General features: G+C 50.7%; 1 long non-coding RNA gene and 1 pseudogene across 2 annotated transcripts in view; one reads left to right on the top strand and one right to left on the bottom strand.

Annotated features, from left to right (window-relative positions):
- LOC309793033 overlaps positions 1-25,200 on the top strand; it is a 150,019-nt gene that overhangs the window by 17,244 nt on the left and 107,575 nt on the right. The window lies entirely within an intron of this gene.
- Positions 20,779-21,791, bottom strand: LOC309793029 (elongation factor 1-delta-like; annotated as a pseudogene). The gene has a single exon. The product of its transcript is annotated as an elongation factor 1-delta-like (transcript).

Below are 25,200 nucleotides of genomic sequence, written 5' to 3'. Positions count from 1 at the left end.
AGAGGCTGCTCAGGGCCAGCTGTGCTCCACCCCTCCCCAGCCTCTACATTTTGCTGCAGGCTATTAAGTGTCCCCATCTGCACATCTCTCATTAATTAAAAATGCTACAAACCATCTGTTCGACAGGAAGCCTCAGAGAGGGGCTGCTTGCCCAAGGCAGCATTCTCTCATACCTCTCAACTTTAATTGAAAACTTATTTTTAGAATAAACCCAGGCATATAAACCCTTCTTGCTGCTGATGGCAGTGATGATGGAGGGGCTGGGGGCGTGGAGAGCCCTTAGGTGCCAGAGGCTCTGGAGTCAGGGGCGCTGGTGTTGGGCAGAATTTAGGACACTTGGCATTAGCCAGCTTGTCAGAGAGGGTGAAGACACTGAGGCTGTGGTACCTAGGGGGAGTGAGGGCCAAGGAAGGAAGCTGGAAGCTAGAGAGACAAGGGCAGAGATACAGGGGAGGCCCAGCTTAGAGGGGTACCACCTGGGCGTGGGGAGAGCCAGGAGGCCCAAGGTGTCTCCTAACTGCCCCGGCTGAGTGTGGGCCAGGGCCACTTCCCCAAGTCAGTTACTTCCCCTCGCTGGGATACTGGACTTGGTCCTTGCTTTCTGCAGTGGGGTGGTTTAGAGATGGGGACACACTTGAGGATCCAGTTCCGCCACTAGGGACCACCCACAGGAACTAGGGCAGATCCCTGGTCTCCATCCTTGTTCTGACTCTGCTTCCCTCTACCCCGGCTCCATTTTCCCATTGTCCCTGCCCTGCGTGTCTCCCTGGGAATAGTGTAAAAGCTTTGCAGTCCCAGTCACTCATGAGATGGGGACGGGGGGTGGTAGAGATTTCAGCCAAGGCCTGGCCCCCTGGATACTCTGCCCCACGGCTGGATTTCTTGGAAATGGGCGGGGCAGCTCCTGGCAACTGAAGAATCCTTCTCCCCCACCCACACACAAAAGGCACTTGGGTTCACTAATGACATTCTTTTCAACCACCCCCTAGCAAGACAGAACAGGAATTATCATCTGTGTTTCCACATGTTCCAGAGAAGGAAACTTTATTTTTTTTAATTTTATTATTTATTTATTTGTTTATTGGCTGCGTTGGGTCTTCATTGCTGCGCGCAGGCTTTCTCTAGCTGCAGTGAGCGGGGACTACTCTTTGTTGCGGTGCGCAGGCTTCCCATTGCAATGGGCTCTCTTGTTGCGGAGCATGGGCTCTAGGTGTGCGGGCTTCAGTAGTTGTGGCATGCGGGCTCAGTAGTTGTGGCTCGTGGGCTGGCTCTAGAGTGCAGGCTCAGTAGTTGTGGCGCACAGACTCAGTTGCTCCGTGGCATGTGGGATCTTCCCGGACCAGGGATCGAACCCATGTCCCTTGCACTGGCAGGCGGATTCTTAACCACTGTGCCACCAGGGAAGTCCCGAGAAGGGAACTTTAGAAATAGGAGGTGACTTGCCCAAGGTCACACAGCATTTAGAGCCAGAGCTGGTTCCAGAATCCAGGTCCCTGGCACCAAGGCCAATTCTCTTTCCGCCCCATCTCACTGCCTCTTCTGGTCACCTCCCTCCTCTGAATCTTGGAGCAGAGGGGATGATGGAGACAGGGCCAATGTACTCTGAACCTGAGGCCAAGCTGACCCAGTCCATGATGAGCACCACTTGCCTTTTGGCTTTCCTGAGGGTGACTATGTGAGCCCGAAGCAGCTAACTCATACCTGTGTCCCCAGTGTCTACAGCAGAGCCTCATATGGTCCTCAGTCATTTGTACTGAGTGAAGAGGTGAGTGTATGAATGATGGTCGAGGGAAAGAAGGAGCGAAGGAAGCTCGTCTCCTCTAAGCTTCTGCGACTCAGAAATCAGAGCCATTCAAGCCAGGAGAATCATCGGTGAACCTAGACTAGACCAACCTGCTCATTTTCAAGAAGAGGTTCAGACAGGAAGTGACAGGGCCTAGGCCACAGTTCCACTGTGGGAGAGCCAGGCCTGGAACCCAGGTTTCCTGATGCCTGCTCTTTCCCCTTGTCCTGGGCAGGGATCAAGGACAGGAGGATATGAGCTGCTTAGAATGGGCTTCACGTCAAGTCACGCCAGCCTCTCTCCACCTAATCTCCCCAAATCAATTTGCAAAACTTCCATTAATACTGTCAGGAAATCTGCAAGCTGTTTAAAGCCAGGGCACCGCAGTTACTGCTGGCATAACAGCTACCTGGCGGGAGACACACATTAACGGCATAATTAAAGATTAGCGTGGCCTTGGGCAGTTCAACAAAATTTACCCTGCTCTGCAGATGGTGGCAGAACTTCTTTGAGTGGTGGAAGACCCTCACAGTCGCTAAGGGCTGGGCCAGGTGGCTTTGCATCCCTTCTATTAACACTGTGCTTGCCCTCAGGAAATGGGGGTTTTCTGGGGAAAGGGAGAGTGGAGCAGCAACTTGTTTTGCCAGGTAGAGCGAGGCTGATCCAAAGTAATACTGTAGATCTAGGCTTCTCAAACTCTGATGGGCAACCACATCACCGGGACATCCTGTGAATGCAGGTTATTCAGAAAGCTTGGAGTGGGCCTGAGACACTGAATTTCTAACAAGCTCCCAGGTGATGCCCAGGCTGCTAGTTCTTAGAACACACAGTGAGAAGGAAAGCTGCACTTGGGCTTTCTCTAGTTGCGGCGAGCGGGGGCTACTCTTCGTTGCGGTGTGCGGGCTTCCCATTGCAACGGCTTCTCTTGTTGCGGAGCACGGGCTCTAGGCGCGCATGCTTCAGTCCAGAGATGAGGACGGGAGCTGTGGCTCAAACACTAATGGATGCAGAAAGAAGAGGCCAGCCACCAGGCTGTTCAATGGTGTTTCCAAGCCAGCCCCGAGAGGGGGTTCTTTCTTTACACAGGAACTTGTGACACAGGAATTAAGACAGATGGCTCTGAAATTCCAACTGCCCCAGTTCAGAATCCTGGCTCCCACCTTCAGTGCCCAGAGATGGAGATAACAGTAGTAGCTACTTTATAGAGCTGTCGTCAGGACTAAATGAGATCATTCATTTAAAGCGTTAGCTCTGAGCATGTAGGAAGTACTTGATATCAATGTGAGATTTCTTTCAATCCTCAAAGACAGTTTGTATGTATGCACAGGAAAAATATCCAGAAGATCCTTTGGGTTTTGAAAGGAATATTTAATCTATTAAAGTTATAAATTTCATAAAAATCTAGTTCTTAAGTTTTAAGATTTAGCTTATAATTTTTCTTTTTCTGTTTATAAGTCTATCAAAATTTAGCAGTCTTTTTAAGGGGCTTTTGGATGATGTTTGTTTCATTTACCAACTTAATCAAACACCTTCAAATATGTAAAATGTTATTTGATAAATTTAAAGTACTATGTTTTATTACCTGACTGATAAACCTTCCCAAGTAATTTTAAGTAATTCTTATAAATCTAAGAGAATATTAAATTATCTTAAATGTTCCAACACTGTATATTTATTTAATGATTTTTTTCAACTTAAAAATCACATATCTAACTCAATTATTAAATTACATTTTAGATTGGAATTAAAGACTGACTTGCTACTCAAATAGGCCAAATTCTCCAACATTACAAATACTTAATGGTACCAATATGTACACACCCTTTAACATCTAAAAATATTCATCCTGTGGGTTTGAGTTTCTCAGACATTTCTGTCTTTGAGACTGAAAGATCTTTATGCACTAAGGAGATAATTATGCATTCCTAAGTAGTTTTGGGGGTCACCTTCGCAGACGACTGAGGCTGTATAATAGTTACTAGCGACAATGCTGACTGGATTCTTATCAGTGGCATTGATGGAACCCACTGAGCTCCAGTCTAGATGCTGTGTCAGAGACTCCATGAATTAAAGAAGGTGGTCATGCACTCCATGCACCAGGCAGGCTTCGAGTCCCTTCATTACTCAGTTCTTCAGTCCACTGCAGAAGTGGGCAGCCCCCTCCTGGGCTACCTCCACATGTGATCGAACTTTGCATTTGTTGGCCTCTTGAGATATCGAAATCTCCTCCTGTCTCCAGGCTCCAGAAACCTTTGACCTTGAGGAGATTCTGTAGTTCTGTTTTTATTATTTCTATTTTTTTAGGGTAACACTTTCCTTGATGTTAAAATGGCATCCTTTGGAATTCTGGTTCTCTCTCATGGTTTGGTTTAACTTTGTGGTCACAACTGCCAGGGTCATGCTCTGATGAATCAATGTTAGCACTAAATTATTATTATTGACACTGATTGTCTTAAAATGAAGACAAGGGACTTTCTGCAGACCCCTGGAACATTCAGGAGGATGCTGCAGAGTGATGCTCAGGCTACGTGGGTCCTGATGACCCCTGGTTGCTCCTTTTCTGGACATTTATGGTACAAAGGAATGAGTGGCTCAGGGGTTGGGTCAGAGGCCTTGGGCAAATAGCTTCACTTCTCTGAGACTCAGTTTCCTCATCTATATAATGGGAATTGTAGTATTTCCCTTCATGGGGCTTTCAGGGGAGCCAATGAGATGGACAATTTAGCATACATAGCATCTGGTACATTGTAAGTGCTACAGAAAGTTATGTCCTTGTTCCTTGCCCTTCAGTCCATTTTCAAAATAGCAGCTGATTCCATGTATTTATATATAGAGAGCCATAATTACAAGGCAAGAGCAAATCTAAGCCAACAGACCAGACATCCTTTTCTACAAAACACTAACCATACCCACTGTCACAGTGGCTGCCTGGCTGAGTGAGAATGTCACCCCAAGGGCAGGGGCTCTCTGAGCTCAGACCTAGCAGTGTGTGTGGATTGGCCTGGGGATGTAGCTGACCGGTTTCAGGGAGTCCATGGCTATTTGTCCACAGCCCTCCTTAACCCTACCTTGACCTCACTCTACTTTTGCTGCCTCCCCTGCAGCATCCTTCTCCTGGGGAGCAAACTGGCGTCAGTAGGGTTGTAGAAAGAGCACAGGTTTTATTATTATTTTTTTAATATTAAAAATATTTATTTCGCTGTGTCGGGTCTTAGTTGAGGCACATGGGATCTTTGTTGCAACACGTGGGAACTTTCATTGCAGTGTGTGGGGCTCTGTTGTGGCGTGCAGGCTCTTCATTGTGGCACACGGGCTTGTCTCTGTAGTTGTGAGGTGCGGGCTCAGTAGTTGCGGCACACGGGCTCAAGAGCGTTTAGGCTTAGTTGCCCCGCGGCATGTGGGATCTTAGTTCCCCGACCAGGGATCGAACCTGCGTCCCCTGCATTGGAAGGTGGGTTCTTAACCACTGGACCACCAGGGAAGTCCCGAAAGAGCATGGGTTTTAGAGTCAGATAACCTGAGCTTGAATTCCAGCTCTGTTACTGATTGACAGTGGAGACCCAGGCAAGACATTTCTCCTGTTTTTTCCTCTGCAGAATGAGTGTGATAGGATAATCCCTGCTTCATAGGCATGGCATGAGATTAAATGAGATGATGGGTGCAATAGCACTTTGCAAACTGTAAAGCCCTGTACACATGTTCACTGCAAGGACCACTGCAGTACTAGAATGCCATTATTAAAATGACATTTTCCCTCCTCAGGTCACCTGCCGGGTGAATTTCTGAGAGGCAGCACAAATACCCCATCCACTGCAAAACCTCCTGTAGCCAGAGTGAAGCCTTCCCTTGTCCTTGCTCCCTCAAAGCCTATCAGAGTTCATGGAATACTGTAATCTAGTTAGTGGCTTATAGGTCAGTGTCTCCCATTACACAGTGAATCCTGGACTGTGTCTTTCTCTTCTCTGTCTGTCCAGCATACAACAGGGCCTGTGTCAGTGGATACTAGTTGAGTGAAAGAATGATTAACTCACTAAGGGCGTAGTAGAGCAAGCTGCATTCTCTCTCCCTAAGAATTTCATTTTGAGCCGTCTTCCCCTCTGAGTCTTTTCCTGGACTCGCCTGCCCTGACCCTACCCCTCCCCAGCCTTCTCCCTCCCTCGTCATTACCTGCGTAGATGCATAGCTCCTTTTCCCTACCTGAAGGATTAAATGCAGTGATGAGAAATATGTTTTCTTATTGTTTTAGGGGGTGAGGGAGGAAGAAATTGAATCAGAGGCCACAGTTTATCTTGTGCTAAAGGGACTGTGAGGACTCCGGGAAGCTGCGTTCTTACTGCACACCTTCCCCCAGTGTTGACCCCTCCTTTATTGGGAAGGTATTATAATTAGCCGGGACAGCTGGCGGCCACATATGTGTGAGGGAATGGGGCTCCATGGCCTTGAATGGAATTCTGGTTCTGCTCAGGGACCACTTGTCATTGTAGGAGCATGTGGGGGACTTCATTTCACCCTGCCTGCCAGCACAGCCTTTGCCTAGGCTTCTTAGGCATTGAGGTGCCACGGAGAGATGCAGTAAGTAGGAGCGAGGGCGACCTGGTTCTGGCATTGCTGGGTGTGCCACCTTGAGACTGTTTCTCTGTCTGAAAATAGGGATCAGGACAGAAATGCATGTCTCACATGGGCTGGATGGGTCCCATGCCCTGGCCCATGCCTCCTACGCTCTAAACCCCAATGTTGTTCTTGGGCTCAGAGAGGTCCTGCCTTTGGGGCTGATTCATACTGACAGATACATAGAAGAAGCAGATGCACACAAGCCAAGATGCTACCCTGTGGTTTATACAGAGAAATACAATGAAATGCCCACCTGGGCAAGGCTGATGCAACAGAGATCCAGGCCCAGATGTGGACTCTGCCACTTACCTGCTGTGTGAATCTCTCCAAATTGCAGCCTCAGTTTCCTTTTCTATAAAATGGGGAGAATAATAAAAACCTACCAGATAGAGTGGTATGAGGAGTAATGAATTATTGTATGTTAAATGCTTAGCTCTGTGTGGCATTTAGAAAACACACCACAAAATGTTAGCTGTTACTGTTACTATTAGTTGGCCTTAAATAAGCAAGTCTTTCACCCATCACTGGGGTAGGTTTTCCAAGAAAGGAGGACTGGTTCAGTCCTACTTAGCCAAAATGCTTTCTTCCAGGACGAGAGCAGGGATGGGCATTGTCAAGGTTTGCTTCTTGGAAAGCCATTTTTCTTCTTTATGTTGCTGACCAGGCTGCTGTAATACAAAGGCCATAATACAAAGACTGGGTTTCTACTTACTCAGCCACAGTTGCAATCTCACTTTGCCTCCCTGAGATTCCTCCTTAAAGGAAGATGATGGGTGGCTCCCAAACTCCTCACTCCTACCATCAGAGCCAGTCTCTAGTTGGGTTCCACTGGTGACAACATTAATTATAATAATGATATGAACGGTAATATTTGCTGAGCACTTACTACACCCCAGGCGATTGTTCGAGGGACTTTATGTACATATTTGACAACAATCTCTGAGGCAATTTCCGTTATTATCCCCATTTTACGATGAGGAAACTAAGGCCCAGAGAGGTTAAGTAACTTTGCCCAACGTCCCACATTTGGTTAGTTATCCCCACTGGTGTGGATTTATTATACAATGATACCCTTATACATAAGTCATTTTGCATACGTGTAAAGAAATCTTTAGGGTGAATTCCTCGAAATGGAAGTGCTGGGTCAAATTTTGCCAGATTGCCTTCCATATACATTTTGTCAATTCACACCAGCAAAGTGAGACTTCCTATTTCTCCAAAAGACTATTATCAAACTTTAAAATTAAAAAAAAAATCCAGCTTTATTGAAGTATAATTGACAGTTTTAAAAAAATGACAGGTGAAAAGCCATAGATATCCTGCTCCAGGTTTTGTGTGTTTTCTTGTTAATGAAGTTGAGGATCTTATCATATGTCTGAGAGCTATTTTTGTTCTTTTCTGTGAATTGTCTCATCATGTTCTTTACCCATTTTTTAAACTAGATCTTTGGTATTTTCTCATTCATTTCCAGTTCTTTAAGAAATTAATCCTTTTTCTGAAATATGTTTTAAAGTGTATTTTCCTTGACCTTATCATTTGTCTTTTAATTTTGTTTATAATTTTTTTCATGTAAAAATACTTGATGTTGCTTAAACAAGGACATAATTTTTAAAAGTATTTGAAGAAACATTGGTTCAAACTAATTTGCAGAAGAGAAAAACTCAGTTGAAAGAGGTGTCCAAGGTCACGGGATGGTGGTTGGGAAGAATGCCAGCTTTGGAGTCAGGGAGGTGAGAGGTCCAACATCCTATCCTACTAACTGCATGGCTTTGGGCCAGCCCACAAAGTCCTTGCCTGTAAAATGGGAAGGAAGGAGACCACTCAGCTCTCGGGGTGGGGGGGAGTAAATGAGATTTTGTAAGTGAAGTGGATGGTCCAGCTCTCAGTGCGTGGTGGGCTCTGTTATTGCTGTCATTGTTTATTGGAGGCAGAACTTTAACAAGCAGGCCCATCTCAGGGATCATTGTTGGGTGTTCTGTCTGGCCTTGGCAGGACAGGTGTGGCTGAGTGAACCTCGAGGGACCTGTCGCCTGCTCCCCTCCTCTGCCTTCTGCCCTTGCTCTGACCCTTCCCCCCTGCAGCATCCTTATCCCTAGAGTGAAGATGCAGGGTGCCCCTCCTTTGCAGGGGTGGAGGGAGAGGGGGTGCCGTGCCTATGAGGAGTTGGTCAGTGGGGGCAGGGAACCTGCCTTGGAGCTGCTCAAGAGCTGCAGCTCCTGTTTGGAAATACAAAGTGCAGCAGATTTGTCATCTCTGGAGAGAAATTGCGTGTGGTAATTTCAGTGTTTTTCGCGCTTTGATGCTCTGTCTATTTAAGGGGAGGGCAGAAGCTGCGGAGGGAATCTAACTGGGCCTCAGTGAGTGGGAAATGGAGGCTGAAAAGTGAGCAGGAAAAACAACCGAGGGGCTGTGGTGCCCATGATGTTTTGAAAAAGGCTCTTCCCTGATCCTAGTGAGGTGGGTCTGGACTCTGGGGCTGAGATCTATTGTGTGGGCCATCCTCTAGTCTGGTAGTGGCTGGGTGGCAGCCTGGGCACACCTCCACTGTGTTTACAGAAGCATCACCAGACCTCAACCAGGGGCCAACTGGCATAAATCCAGGCCTGTCACCATCCCTCATTGGTGGTCTTGTCTATAGGTGGGGGCTTGGGCAGATGATATAGTAAAATAGTGCATCAGGCTGGAAAGGCCTCAAGTCTAGTGGTTAATGTTCTCTCAATTGGTAGATAAGAATAGTTAACAAACACCTTGATAATAGCATTTTGTGCCTGGACCTACTCTAAGGCCTTAGATATGTTAGCTCATTAATCCTCACAGCAACTCTATGAGGAGAGTACTGTTATTTCCTTCATTGTGTAGATGGGAAACCTGAGACCCAGAGAGGTTAAATGGCCCAGGGTCACGCAGGAAGTTGGTGGCACGAACTCAGTTCTCTTGACTGTAGTCCTGGACTTGTTGCTGACTGTGAGGTCAGTCCAGCACGGGCCCTCCAAGATGAGGTGTGGGGGAAAGTGGTGGGAAAGTAACCAGGGTATTCTAAATCAAGGAGAATTGTTGGGGGTCCACCTGGTTAACCATGGGGGCTTCCTGGAGTAGGAGAGATTTGTGGAGCAGTCAGAATGATCTGAGAGGTTTATCCAGGTTGGTGTGGTGGGCACCCCAGGCATGTGACCCTGTGTAGGCAACGGATGGGCGGCCGGAATGCGATGATTAAGCAAAGGGGACTTCAGGCAGCTTAGCAATCCGGGAGGCTTGTCTGAACAAGAAGGGGAAGAGACATTGGTGAGCAGAGCATTAGCACCTGTGTTTGTTCATCCATCCATCTATCCATCCATCCACCCATCCATCCATCCACCCATCCATCCATCCATCCATCCATCCATCCATCCATCCATCCATCCATCCATCCATCCATCCAATATTTCTGAAGCCTCTTCTTCATAGCAGGCCCTGTGCTGGGGATATAACAATGAACAAGACCTAGTCCTGGCCCTGGAGTTGATTGCAGTCTTTGCAAGTCAGGCTTGTAGTAAAGTCAATTATAGTGTTATGTGATAAGGCTGTTGATAGTTGGAGGTATCAGGGGACCTGGGAGCTCAGAGGACGGGCATCCAGCCCAGGCTGGGGGTGGAGGGATGGTTAGGGAAAGCTTCCTAGAAGAGTTGACTTCTGAGCTGAGGTCTGATAAAAAGTAGCAGTTCCTCAGGTTGGCACAGTAGAATCCCCTGGCAAGCTTTTAAAAAATGCTGATGCCCAGACCCTATCCAGACTTATTGAATCAGAATCTCCCCTGGTGATTCTAATGTGCAGCCAACAGTGAGAGCCGCTGAATTACAGGAAGAAAGGAGGAGCTGATAGGGAAGAGGATAACAGGGTGAGATAGCGATGGCATGAAGGTGGGAGAGAGGGTGGCGTGTTCAGGGGGCTGCAAAGCAGTGGACAGAAGGCTGAATGCAGGGAGAGCTGTAAGGGCTGCAGATGGGGGAGAGTGGGCACACACCCCACGCCCCAGGTCCTGGGCAGGAGTCTCCCTGCTGCCAGCCCACCCCATGCCCAGCACCCATTCTGAGGGTGCTGGCTGCCTTGGTGAGGGGCAGGCGTTCAGCTAATACTTCTGTTTTTATCACCGCCTCTCCATGAAGCCACCAGTCATCCTGCCAGCTGTGTGCAGAGCCTACCTCTCAGAACGGTGCTGGATCAGTACTAAAGAGCCCTGGGCTCTTAGAGGCAGCTCAGGACTGCTGGGAGGGCTTGGAGGTCTCAGGGGGTGGATGGCCATTGCCTGTTAGAGGCCCTGGGACTTGGGGAAACCCTTGGAGGGGGCCGATGACCCACCACGGCAGCCCAGAGCCCAGGGCCACTGGGAAGTGGAGGCCATGGCCCCTGGAGAGGGGAGGAGGGAAAGGGCTCACTGACTGACTTATGTCCTGGTTCAGGCAGGTGTTTTCATGTGGCAGTGGCCCTGTGCATGCTGGGCACTCTGTGAAGCCCTGTCTTTGATCAGGTTCTATCTCACAGACTCCTGGCACTAGCCCTGAAATTCCAGTGCCTTGAGGTCAGACAGATGTGAGTTCTGACCCCAGGGCTGCCGCACATCTGCTGCTCTCTGACCAAGGGCAAGGGACCTCTCTCCTTGAGGCCTCGGATGCTTTATTGGTAAAGTGAGGTTCGAGGTCCCAATCTTGCAGGGCTTTTGGATTGAGACTTTGCGCGCATGTGTGTGTGTGTGTGGGGGTGTGTGTGTGTAAAATGTTCGGCACACAGTACAAGCTAAGTACAAGCTCAAATGCTTCCTCTCACTTATTTTCCCTGTTCCACTCTGGCTTTCCCCAAACATTGGTCCCAGATATTAAATAGCTCTAGGTTTTCACAGCTGTGCCTTCTGAAATGAGATATCAGGTGGCTCTGGATCCTGTCCTTTCTCCTTTCTCAGGGTACGGCTGTGGGCCCCCTCCTGGGGCCCTGTCCCCTCCCCTGTCTCTCCCTATCTAGTGCCATTAAAAGCAAACGTGTGCAGGGATGGGACAAAGTCCCTGTTAGTTGGCTTGAGGTTTTCCTTTTCTTCCCTTTTATCCAGTATTAATATTTGCAGTATATGCTGTGTGTATATATGTTTGAGTGGGCATATTTGTGCATCTGGAGTGTATATGCACATGTGTATGTGTGACAATAAGAAGGCAGTTTACAGAGGGGTGGCCGTGGCACCTGCTTCCCCATATTGTGTTCTCATCATGCACCAGGCACCTGCTACATCCCTGTACCGAACTCATCTCCCTGAATCCTCATAGCCATCCCGGGAAGTAAGCAATTATGACCTCATTTTATAGATAAAAAACAGAGGCTCAGAGATCTTAAGTGGGTTTGTTCCCACCAGAAAGTAGAAGAGCCAGGATTTGAACTCAGATCTCCCTGTGCACTCCAGCACTGAGTGACATTCTATAGAGACAGGGCTCCCCAGCTCAGTGAAGCCATTCCTAGTCTCAGGAGAAAGGCCAGTGCAGAGGCAGGGCCCTGGCCCAGGACTCAGCAGGCCTGAGGTCTTCTCTCAAGTTTGTCACTGATGACTCATTGTCCTAACCTGTGAGTAGCCCTGTCGAGTTGGTGCCCATGGCTCTCTCCTTGGAAGTGGTCAGGTCCCCAGCCATGACCTGACTCCTGTAGGTCTGGGGGCTCAGAAGGATCCCCTTAGCCCAAGAGCAGGCCAGCTCTGTGGGATTCCTAGGATAGACCCCTGAACAGAGCCAGACAGAAGCTCGCCCCTCCTGTCCTCCTGGTGGTTCCTGGGCTGAAACAGACAGATGTAGAGTACAGTTGACGCAAGGGGTCTCAGAGCTGGAGCTTGGGATGAGCCCAGCACTGTGCGAGCGGTCTGAGATGCAGCCAGGGAGCTGACTTGTCCACATGACACTGGGGGATCCAATGGTAACCATCACCAGTCCACAGGCATATCTTGCTTCTTCCCTGATGAGGCGTCAGGGGTTCTGACCCTGGAATCCAGGGCCCTGAAACATGATGAATGTGACTCTTTGGATGAGGGAAACTCAAAATTGGAGGGACCATCAGGAAGCCCCTCAGCTGGCTTCAGAATTCCCTCTGAAGTGTCAGGCAGGGTTCCCTGCTCTGGTGAAAGATTGGTTGATGGCATCTGGTAACCAATAATCCTGACTCAGCACAGGCCTACTATGTGCCAGGGGCTCTTACACATGCTGCCTTATTTAAGTGTAATTGCAGCCTTGTGGTGGGTATTGTTAATCCCTGCTCTTACAGATGAGGAGTGTGAGGCACAGAGAGGGTAAGTAATTTACCCAAGAATCATTGGATTAGTTGGCAGAGATGGTTTGGAACCCAGTCGGGCCATCCCTAGAAGAACTTGCTCGTGAATGTGTGTGGAGCACTGAGCATGTCCCCGGCTTTGCATTGAAACCTTCCGAAGCGATACCCTTTCAAACACCAAATAAGGCAAGAATTATTCCTCCTCCTTAACAGATGAAGCAACTGTGACTCAGAGGATGTGGCAGATCTGGGATTGGGACCAGGCCACACCAGGAAGAAACAGCTGCATTAAGGCCCTGTCCTGGCCAGTGGGGTGGGCACAGGCTAGCCACTGCTCATACTAGCTTTTGTGGGCTGCTTAGCGGTGGTTCCTGTTGGCGTGGGCAGGTGCTCCCTGCCAATTAGGCAAAAGAGCAGTGAAGATAATTTCTTTATGCAAATGGAGCTTTGAGCTGAAGGCAGTGGAGACGTTTGTCTTAAGGAGATGCTCTGCTTTCTGCTTTGCTGCCCTTGGTCTGAAGATTTCCCCCGGGGTTCCCCCGCCCACACCACTGGCTCCCTTCCAAAACTTGCTATGCCCCCTTCTCCACTCCAAGCAGCCCTGAGAGTGTGACGCTGTGCCCACTCACTCATCTCCCCTACCCTGACCAACCAGGACCAGAGCATTTGGACGTGGGCTTCAGTTGCAGCAGGAGAGATTCTGGTTAGATCCCAGGAAGCACTTCCAGGCAATTAGGGGTTGTGGGATGGTGCATGTAGGATGGGAGCTTTTAAGACCTAGAGTCAGCAGTAGGGACAGTGAAAGGGATGGGGGTAAGGGGTGACCCATGACCTCTGACCCTGTGCTGGGGGTCGGGCTCTGACTCAGGAGTTATATGCTGCATTTGGAACCCCTCCGCCCACATCCCCGCTCTGAACCTGCTCCTAATATCCTTTAAATGGATTTCTCCCAGCTTCAGGGTTTGGGGGTGAGTTTCAAGATCCCAGAGACAATCCCACCGAGAGATTCTGACACCTCCCCGCCCTACCCTCTTGCTTACAAAGAGATTTCAGGTTTTCTGAGCAAAGCAACCTCCTCCCCTGACTGCCTGTAGGGGGCAGCCTTACCCCACGCACCCTCTGCAGAGCCCTGTGGAGCCTAGCTGCTCTAAGGGTGAGGTGAGGGCTCCTGGAGGAAGAGGCAGGAGAGCTGGGCTCCTTCTTCCTGTTCCTGTGGAGGGGAGAGGAGGGAAATTCATGGCCTGAGAGTAGCCAGGGTACAGCTGGATATGTGGGTGGGGCACCTGGGGATCCTGGGGGCCAGGCTGGTTCAGGGGGCAGGTCCTCACCTACATTCCAAAGCTCTCCAGGGCCAGACTGTGGCCATGCTAGACCCCACTCTGCAGGACCCTGACGGGTGCCCTGGATAGGCGGTTTGGATATGGCGATGGGGAGAGGAGGTGGGAGTCGGGCAAGCTGGCCGTGGGCAGGGAGAGATGGGGGCCCTGTGACAGGGCGTGTAAGGAAGGGCGTGGCCTGTGTCCAGCCTCTGGTCACCTCACTGCCCATCCCCCAGGGTGTTCAGTCCCCGGCACCCAGAAATGCAGGGGGTGGCAGAGACTTTGGGCTCAGGAAGACAAGGCTGGTATGGGCTGGAAGTAACAGGGAAGGGAAATGAGAAGACACTGTTCAAGACACTGTTCAAGTCCCTGCCAACCGAGAGACCTTGGGCTTTCTGGCCCTCGGTCTCCTGGTGCGCCGATGGGGCCGAGGATGCCAGCCCCCACCCCTATCCCCTGCTGCCCGGGCTGCTGAATTAAGTGAGAGGTGAGGAAAGTGCTTGACACATAGCAGGTGCTCACCCGGGGCAGCTCCCTCCGGCCATCTTGTTCAGAGAGGCTGACTCCCTGACCTCCTTTTTTCTACCCCTCAAACCACAGCTCTAGAGAGGCAGTGTGGTCTCATGGTTAGAGCAGAGTCTAGTGCCGGACTGTCCTGCTTCACAAGCCCGCACAGCCACACACTAGCTAGGGGTCCTCGGGTAACTTATTTAACTTTCCTGGGTCTCACTTTTCTCATCTGTAAAATGGGATAATCGTTCCCACTTCAGAGGGTTGCTCTGAGGATAAAATGAGTTAATATGCCTAAGGCACTTAGAATAGTGCCTGCCTGAGGTCAGCCCTCTCTAAGGATGTGTACCATTTTCACTATTAACTGTTACAGTCCCATACATCTGCATGACCCTCAGGTTCTTGCAAAGCTTTCCCCCAAATGTGCTGCTTGAATTCCCCACAGCAGCCTCTGAGACAGGCCTGCTGGGAGTCCCACCCATTTTATAGGCGAGCACACAGAGGCTCAGAAGATGAAGTGACTTTCTCATGATCCCACACCATCCCCTTCTTTTATTTATTTATTTATTTATTTATTTATTTATTTATTTATTTATTTATTTATTTATTTATTTATTTATTTATTGCGATACTCGGGCCTCTCACTGTTGTGGCCTCTCCCATTGTGGAGCACAGGCTCCGGACGCGCAGGCTCAGCGGCCATGGCTCACGGTCCCAGCTGCTCCGTGGCATGTGGGATCTTCCCGGACCGGGGCACGAACCTGTGTCCCCTGCATCGGCAGGCAGACTCTCAACCACTGTGCCACCAGGGAAGCCCCATCCCCTTCTTTTAGAAGTGACTCTTTTTTTTTTTTGTGGTACGCGGGCCTCTCACTGTTGCGGCCTCTCCCGTTGTGGAGCACAGGCTCCGGACGCACAGGCTCAGTGGCCATGGCTCACGGGCATAGCCGCTCCGCAGCATGTGGGATCTTCCCGGACCGGGGCACGAACCCGTGTCCCCTGCATCGGCAGGCAGACTCTCAACCACTGTGCCACCAGGGAAGCCCCTAGAAGTGACTCTTAAGCTCTTTTTAGTGTGTGTGTGGCCCTGAGTACCCTCCAGCTCACCTGCAGCCTGGGACCCCCGGCCACACAGGCCTCAAGTCCTTGGCCAGTGAGGATGGCTCCTCTTCCTCTGGGTTGCCCAGGGCCATCAATGCCTGTGGGTTTGGTGCAACAGGCAGGCAGGTTCAAGGCTTCTGGTTCAGGATTGGGACGGGGGCTTGGGTGGCTGGAGCCAGGGGAAGGCAGGACGAGGTGCGCCAGTGGGGCCCACTTAGGGATTTCAGCTGCCTCTGAGGCCTGGGCTTCCCTTGAATTTTCATTTGTAGGTGGCTGGGTGCCCGGAGTAAGATTTTCATCTGACAGGTGAGGCTTATCTCCCTGAGCTGGAGAATTGACTCTACAATTGACCAGGATGTTTTACCTTTGATGGTGTCCCCTGGCAGTCTCAGTCCCGGCTCATGGGGCAGGGGTGGCACTGTTGCTCCCAGCTAAGCCTCTGGTCCTTTTAGTCATGGACTCACACGGAGCCTCAAACCCAAACAACAAGGGGAGCACTGCGCAGTGGGGGTGGGGAGCAGGTGACTCCAGAGTCAGACCTGATTTGAGTATCGGCTCCGCCACTGAGCAGCTGTGTCTCCCTGGCCAGCTTAATTAACCCCTCTGATCTTCCATTTCCCCATCTGAAAATGGGCCTATAACGGTATCCATGTGACATAGTTACTGTGAGGAGTAAATAGGATAATGGGTGTAAAGTGCTTAGCGCAGCACCCAGCACCCTTGTAAGTGCCCAGTTAAATGCTGTCTTTACTCATAGTCCATGAGTGTGATGCTCTGAGCGCCCACGCACTGCCTGGCTCCAGGAGGATCCTGCCCTTGTCCCCGCTGCTGTGCTAGGTCTACAAAGGCCTGAGGACCGCACTTCCTGAGGGCTCCCACCCCAGGGAAAGGGCAAACTGCTCTGCCACCCCACCTTCACTGAGCTCCCACTAGGTGCTGGCACTGTGCGTGCCAGTAAGACCCTGCCCTGCTGCCAAGGAGCTCAGGTTCCTGGGTCCATGGTTACGTCACAGGGTGATGGGGATGGTAAAAGGGGGTACGTTGCAGAGGGGCACTGAGTGGGGGAAAATGAACCTCGGGGTGATTGTGGGCGGCTTCACAGACGGGTGAAACCATCCTCATTTGTACTGTGCATTGAAGCACAAGAAAGATTTGGGGGCAGGGTGGGTGGTAGTTTTCCCGAAGACAAAATAGCGTTCACAAAGGCCTGGAGGTAGAGAGTTTAGGCAGCTTCTCCACTTTTCCACGAACACTCAGAACAGCTCCAACTCCAGCAGAGGGACACATTTCAGGCTGGGGGACGCAGAGCTGGGCAAGCTGTTCAGAGGAGGCCCCTTCTCTCGAAAGAGGCAGTGGGAGGCCAGGTTTGACAAGACTGGCCACAGGATCAGGGAGCTCGGGAGGTGGCCCTTCTGCCTGGCAGAAGGAGGCTTATTTAAACAAAACAAAAATAGGAGGGTGAGGGTAGAGGGGGAAAGCAAGACCAGCCTGTGCTCTCGCTCTCCTGTGCTGGGTCAGAGGGCAAGGGTTAAGGGGGTGTAGTGAGGGCAGCAGCCCTGGGATGAGGGTGCACGACGCTGAAGAGGCACACTCAGCCCACGTGGCAGAGGGGCCCAGGAGCCCAGTGTTGAGGGGAGTAAAGGACCTCCTCTTCGAGCTTGGAGGGCTTCTTAATCAGTTTTACAAGAGGCCTCCATCTCCACATGTCTCTCCTCACCAAGATTCCCTGGGGAGGGAAGAGGAGAGGGGTGCCACCATCCAGAGAATTTCCCCAGATCCTCATGCCTGCAGCGTTGGCCTGGGCCCTGCTTGCCTCTTGTCTTCCCAGGACCAGAGCTGTGGAAGGGGTGGGGTGCCTGCCTGCCAACTGCGGATGCTGGATATCTGTGTAGTGGGGGTGCTGGGTGGCAAGAAGGGCTGCCATACACTTCCTAGTTTTGCCACTTAACCAGCTGGGTGGTAAAGCATGTCGTTTAAGCCTCCAAGCCTCAGTATTGGTATCTACAAAATGGGGCAGTAATGCTCACCATCCGTAGTCATTCTGACGATGAAATAAGATCTAGAGGAGAAATCTAGCACAGGCCTGGCAGATCCAGTCTTCAGCTTTGACACACACTGGCCTAGATGATGTCTCAGAGAAGTGTCAGGTGAGGGGTCGGCCTTGGTGAGGTCTGTTAGCAGGTGGGTGGGTTACTAGATGAGGCCATCCGTCAGCCTTTGGGGATGATCTCATCATGCCTCTGCTTATAAATCCATAAAATGGGGTTAATAATAGTACTTACCTCACAAGGTTGTGTGAAGATTAAATGAATTATAAGTAACTGTGTTTGACTCTGTTAATAAATAGTGCTTAATAAATATTAGTCATTATTACTGCTTTTGTTATTCAGTTAGTTAGCTATTGAGGCAAAGTCTCAAGCCCAAGGATTTGGTTGCAGATATCAAAACAGGGGTCTAGAATGGGACTTGGCCTCAAGAAGGAGGCAGAAAGCCATAGAAACCAGGGTCTAGGTGAAAGTTGGAACCTCTGGGTCATGCCAAGGCCTGGTAGGTTGTCAAGTCTGGGGTGTGTGTGTAGGGGACTGCTCTGTGGCTCACTGTAACCCGCTCCCATCCCTTCAGAACTCTCCCAACACATTTCCTGCTCACCTTGGGTTCCAGCCAGAAGGGCCAGATTAAGGTGGCCGTGCTGGGGACACCTGCATCCCAGGCACCTCCCCACTGGGCTCCCACATGGTCAGGCTCAGAAAGGAGCAGGCCCAGCCCTGCGGGGAGAGGTGATGTCAGAGGAGGGGAACTTTCGTTCACCTACAGCTTCAGTGGCTCGAAGCTCCTCCCTTTCTCACGAGGGGCTGTGCTGGGAGAGGCCTTGGGGGCTTCCAGCCAGGACTGGGGCTGGAGACAGCAGCCTCCAGGCTGGCTGAGGCTCTCAGCTCGGTGGCATGTGTGATAATGACTCTTCTCACCGCAAGCATCTGTTTGCATCCATTGATGCATGGAAGAATAAGACTTCGTTGGGTTGGGGGGACCCAGACCTTTAACTCTGTCCACAATTGGGGTTATATATTCAGAGTTGTGTCTGTTGGACCAGTGCAAGGGGCAGTAGAAGCCAGGATGCTGGGGAACAGAAGGGTCCCTGAGAGAGAATTCATCACAAAGGGCTGAAGAGGTCTGGTCTTGAGGTCCGGCTGCTGCAGCATGCCTGAGGGCTGGAGGGGTAGGGGTTCTGAGAACAGGCGTGTGGCTGGTCACCAAACCCCTTGGAGGAATTCCCTGGTGATCCAGTGGTTAGGACTCCTTGCTTTCACTGCCAAGGGCCCGGCTTCAATCCCTGGTCGGGGAATTAAGATCCCACAAGCCACGGAGTGTGGCCAAAGGAAAAAAAAGTACATGTTTAAAAAAAAGAAAAAACTCTTGGAACCCAGTGACATTGGTAGCCTGAGTGTCCCCAGAGGGAAAAAAACTGTGTGTGTGTTGACTGAAAGGGTCATTTCATTTAGTCCCTAACCCTTTGGGAACCAAGCAACACTGCTGTGGAACCCCTCCTGCCTGCATCTGAACCTAACGCTGATTGAGGGAAAGTTCTTCCCACCCTGCAGGAGAATGCTGAGTACTTAGCACAGTGCCTGCTTCAAAGTAGGTGCTCCAAAATACTTGGTTTAAGTAATAATAAGATTTAAAAAGAAAAAAAACCCCACCTCATTTAGTGGAGGGTTTTGTCATAGCAAATTTGTGGAGCAATCAAGAGAGTGAAAACGCAGATCTACTCATGGGTGAGCTACTTCCTGGGGCTCCCAGATGCCGGGAGAGAGTTTGCAAAGGATTGAATCCCCGAGTTGGCAGATATTCCAATCAGATGTTGCTAGGAGCTTGGAGCTAGCGATATTTGGGTGTTGTTAGTGCCATTCACACCCACAGGCTGGTGAAGAAAGGGCTCTCTCAGTGTTTTCTGATGAAGGAAGAGTGGTTTGCCAACTGGAGAGATAGATGGAATCTAAGCAAGGGAAATGAAAGTCATAGAGATAGATGGAATCTAAGCAGGGGAAATGGAAGTCATTTGGCTGCGCTGCTAAAGCATCACACCTTCACTGCTCACGGGGTTATTCACTTTTCCTTTCTCTTTCCTGCTAAGCTTACTGATGCACTGGCCCAAACCTGTTCATGTGGCTCTTGCTGTCTGGTCGCCCAGTGAGGAAGGATCAGCGGGCCTGCCAGCACCCAGGCTATGGGAATTGTCTCTGAGGAGACTTGACAGTCCAGATAGGCCACAAGGGGTTATTTCCTCTCCTCCTTTCCCATCTTCTGGTTCCCAATGCCCTCATGGTCTTCTCTTTCGCCTTCTCCTCAGCAATATAAGATCAAAGACTGTAAATTATTCATTCACAGTTGAATGGAACACATTTCAAAGTCAGGGCTGCTGGGCATCTTGGTCTCAGAGTTGCCAAGGGTGAAGGCCCACATGTTTGGGTCCAGCAGCTCTGTCAAGTCCCGGCCCTGACCTCTGGAGCCAGCCCTGCCTGATCCCTGCCCTTCCCACCTGTCTGATTTCCTCCCTGACTTTTCCCTGTCCAGAGTTCCCTGCCCCACCTTACCCCAGAGGAAACCCAGTATCAGTGTTACTACCTCCTGCCGTGCGGGTGTGTCTGTGGCCTCCAGGGCTCCTGTTACCTGGGACTCCCAGGCTGTCCCTTCAGATGGGAGCAGGGAGCCTGCATGTTTGAGAGGAGTGCCTAAGATGAGCCAAGCACCGGCCCGGTAGTCGTGCTAACAACCACTACAGCAAACATTTGATGCGTGTGCCACGCGTGTCAGGCACTCCTTTTAGCACTTTTTAATGTAACATCCCTATCTCGCCCATAACAACCCTAGGCGGTAGATACTGTTTCTAGCCTGGTGAAACAGACGAGGAGACTGAAGCTCACAGAGGTCAAATGACTTGCCCAAGGCCACACAACCTGCAAGTAGCCAAGCTGAGATATGAATCCAAGCATCTGATACCAAAGTCCAACGATGTACCACTCTGTTAAAGCATATGCTAGTTCATTTATCCTTACACTGACCTCACGTACAGATGGGGAAACCAAGGTCTTGAGAAGATAAGTGACTCATTCTAGGTCATGTAGCTAGTGAGTGGCTGAGCCAAGATTTGTTTTCTTGTTTTTTTGGAATCTCAGTCTTAATTGGCTGCAAGGCTTCACACGCTCAGTCTGATGCCAGGGCTCAGATCTTGTTGAAAGCAGCAGTGTCAACGCTCTGCGCATGCTCCTCGAACTTGGTGATCTCCTCTTCCAGCAGGTCCGTGCCCACCTTGTCGTCCTCCACCACACACTGGATCTGCAGCTTGTGGGTGCCGTAGCCCACGGGCACCAGCTTGGAGGCCCCCCACCCCAGGTCAGCCCGTCCAGCTGGATGGAGCTCACGCAGGCCTCCAGTTGGGCCATGTCCGTCTCGTCATCCCAAGGCTTGATGTCCAGGAGAATGGAGGACTTGGCCACCAGGGCAGGCTTCTTGACCTTCTTCTCGGCGTACTGCCGCAGCCTTTCCTCCCGCAGCCGGGCAACCTCCCTGTCCTCCTCCTCATCGCTGCCGAGCAGGTCAATGTCATTGTCCTCGTCGTCCTCTGTGACGGTGACTGCCTTCCTGGTGGGGGGCTCCACTTGGCGCATGGGAGACACGTGCTGGGTCTGCAGAGCTGTGGCTGGGTGGGCGAGCTTTTCTCTAGCGCACTCAGCCAGGCCTCCAGCCTGGAGACAGCCTGCTGCAGATCCTGCACCACCCCTCGCAGGCTCTGGTTCTCCACTTCCAGGCTGGCAATCCGGATGACAAGCTCACTGTGGTCTCTACCGGGCCCACTGGAGGCCCCAGGGCCTGAGCTTCCAGCCAGGGACTTCTGGATGTTTTCTCTGGCTCTCATGATGTCACGGAGGATCACGCTGGCGCCGTTCTCCTGGCGTGAGGAGCCAGCCACGGACCCGTTCATCTGCTCGTAGGATTTCCTTTCTGCATCATCATATTTGAACTTGTCAAACCAGATCTTCTCGTGCACTAGAAAGTTTGTGGCCATTTTCACACCAGCCAAGGACACAGTGACCAACGAGGAGGGCTCGGCCTGCGTGACAGCAGAGGAAAGGGCCTGAGCCAAGATTTGAATCCAAGACATTCTAATTCAGGATCGATGTCCTCTGTACTGCCTTCCCTGAGACTGATGGGTGAGCTGACATTCTAGACACCCTTATGAAGGGAGGGATGAAAGAGACCCACTTGCAGACCCAAGGAGACTCAACCTGTGTGCTGGGTGGGGTGGGGGCCCCAGGGAGCCCTGGATGATGATGGATCCAGGGTCTGGAATTTCTTGAGCATGAATGTCAGCATATGTGTCTGTGATACGGATTCAATCTAATGCCACCCTCACTGAGAGATTCAGAACTGACAAAGGAGAGAAACAAGCACTTCCTCTCTGAGCTGTTGCTTTCCAATGAGCTTTTATCTCCAAGTAGCAGAATAATCATAACCCACAGCTCCTGCGTGTGGCTGATTAGCTTTGCTGCAAGTTTCATTTGATTATGACACAAAAGTCTGTCCGTGACTTTGGTTGCAGCTATATGGCTGCTTGCTTACAACTGAAAAATAGAGATAGAGGGACCAGTAGGGCCTAGGAGCATCAGATAATGAGGTTGGTGCTTTAAGAGCATGTTCATCAACAAAGACCATTTGTGTGGCCCCATCCAGTGTGCAGAGCCACTCTGTATGTCATCTTAATGGGTCATCACAGCAACCTGGGGCTTTCTTCCCATGGGGCAGTGGCCAATAGTTTCAGCCATTCACAGAGGGTGGGGAGGAAGGGGAATAGGATGGAGACAGTGTTTGGTTTATATAAAAACTGTGAATGTGTGGATTGGAGGGTGTGTATTTCATTTTTAAGACAAATTAAAAACCCAATCTTGTCTTGTGCCTGAACCTGAATAGTACTAATCTTATTTATGTTATTTTTGAGTGCTTGCTATGTGCTGGGCACCGTGCCATGTGTTTACTCTACAGAGCAACTTTATCCAGTGGGGAAAAATACTAACCTCATTTTACCGGTGAGGAAAGGGAGGCTGGGACAGGTGGAGTGAACTGCCCCGGAGGCACAGCTAGTAAGGGAAGGAGCTAGGATGTGAAGTCAGGGAGTGTGATTCCAGAGCCTGTACCTTTCTTGCTGGGCTATTCTGCAGAAGAGTGTCTCTCAGGGACCCTGATGTCCCACAAAGAGCCCGGTGGGCAGTGGGAATGCAGGGTCCTCTGGCAGGAGGGTCCTCTGACCCTCTAACCTGCACCTTCCTCATCTCTAAAGGAACGTTTCCTGATCCATCTCACAGGTGATTGTGGGGTAACTGCTTGCTAGCTATGAAGCACTGTTTAACTGTTCATGGATAGGAGGCAGTGGTGAGCAGGGCAGGGGGAAATCCTTCCAAGAAGAGACAGATTTGGACAAGGGGGTGCAGGTGGCCTGAGACCTGTGGCCCAGGTTTGGGACCTTAGCACATGCTTTTCCCTCTGCTGGGAATGCCTTCCCCTCCCCCCTCTTCTCATGACTGGGTTTTTAAAACTTTCAGCTGTCAGCTTAAATGTCCTCTTTTCAGAGAGATGTTCTCCCTTCCCACCCCTGGTAGACTGGCCTGAGTCCCTACCTTGGCCAGCCCTGGGGGCTTTCCCTGACTCCTCCACTTCATCCCAAACCTCCCTACAAGACCCAGCCCTACCTATGTATGAATTATTCAGGGAGAAGCTGAGGACTCATTATGGGGACAAATATTCCAGCAAAAGCCGTCTGGCTGGAGAAGAGAGAGAGTGGGGTGGCATTTATTGTCAGGAAGCAATTTCTCATGGTAATTAAATGCTCACACGTGTGTGTGTGTATGTGTGTATGTGTGTGTTGGGGAGATGTATTTTATCACTGTCCCCCTCCCAGGGTCTAATCTAGCCTGTGTCATACCGAAGTCCTGGATCTAAATAGCACCACCCTTCCCCTGACTTGGGGGAGGAGGGGTGGTGTCGGTTCATGTTTTTGATTAAAGAAAAAAAGAAAGAATCAGAGCCTCAGTGAGGTTTCATGAGAAATGGTGGGAGCAGCAGGGTCGAGGGGAGGTGATTATGTAGATGTGTTTAAGCTCTCACCCGGGGATGGATGGCTTCCATAATCCCACCGGGGGCTGAGACCCCGGCTGTGTTTGCTGGCTCAGATGCAGCTGGGGCCATTTCTCAAGTTCATGGAGGAAGGGGATGAGCAGGTGCACAGGAGGCGGGGCTGCCTGTCAGGTGAGGGCCCTGCGGTGGGGGGAGAGTTGTGGAGGAGCCCTTTCTCTTCTGTAGCACGCACTCAGCCTCTGTCCGCACAGGTGTATCTGCCTCTGGGCGACACTTTGTTGGACAAATGCTAACCTGGCCTCTGCTACAGACGTGCTATGTAGCCCGGAGCTGGTCCTCTGGTCTTTCTGCTCTTGGGTTTTCAGTCTGTAAAATCACGTGAAGCTTTGGAGATAGATGGTGGTGATAGATGTACAGTAATGAAAATGTATGTTATGTATATTTTAACACACACACACAAATTCTAAAAGAAAACTCAAGTGAATCTGTAGTTTCCTTCTGGTCTTATTGTTCTCTGTACTGATGATCCTGGATTCAAAGAAATGCCAAAGGGCTTATCATTATTCCAAGAACAGGCTGTGTGACCTCAGCTAAGTCCATTTCCCTCTCTGATTCCACTTCCTTTGGTGGTGGCAGAATGGCTTCTCCAGACCTGGCCAGTTGCTTCCCCTCACTCTTTAAGTTTCCTGTCATGTCTCTGAAGTTTGCCGCCTCTCCAGAGCCTGGACACCCCCTGTCTTTGTATCCCCCAGCATCACTCGTCTCAGCCTCTGGTGGCTTTTCGTAGAGGCTGAGGGGGACCTCTGCTTGGCTATTGAATGAGCCATTGAGAATTTCATGGATAATTCGGGAACACAAGTCAAACAGGAGGCTGGAAGCTCTGGATTTATGAAGAAAAATGAGTCAAACTTGGCAATTTATGAGCAGCTCAGAATAGCAGCATGGTGGGGGTGGGGAAGGCTGGAGGACTGCTCTGAAGGGTTGGGGGCACAGTTGGGGGAGGCAGAGGTGCTAGTGGGGCTGGAGAGAGCATAGGGAGCCTGGGCCTTAGCACCCAGACCACTAGCTTTGTGGGAAGTTGTCTGTGCCCTGGACAAGTGGACAAGTGTTGTCCAGTGAGGGGGCAGGGACTCCTCAGGCATCAGAGGGAGGGTCCAGCCCACAAATCCTAATTTGGTCTCCCTGTGGCCTGGCCTTGGCTGGGTACCCAACGGAAGGGAGGTGAAGGCAGAGAGGGGGCACATTCTCCAGCCTTGGGGGGCACACAGCCAGAATGGAGAGGCTTAGCTGGCCTTCCAGGGAGAGAGAGACAGAGAGACAGAGAGAGAGAGAGAGAGAGAGACTCTCACTTGTCCAAGAGGCTTCTTTTTGAGTTTTTTCCAGTCTTCCAGGTGGGGCCCACAGTCTGAAGGTGGTGAGATACTTCACATAAATCCAATCCTAGCAGCCCAGAGGGACATCCCAAAGGCCACCCCA

This window comes from Mesoplodon mirus, assembly GCF_964341445.2.
Source record: "Mesoplodon mirus genome assembly, chromosome: 18".
NCBI classification, from domain to species: domain Eukaryota; kingdom Metazoa; phylum Chordata; class Mammalia; order Artiodactyla; family Ziphiidae; genus Mesoplodon; species Mesoplodon mirus.
Note: the sequence above shows the minus strand (reverse complement) of the source record. Positions and strands in the feature narration are given on the sequence as shown.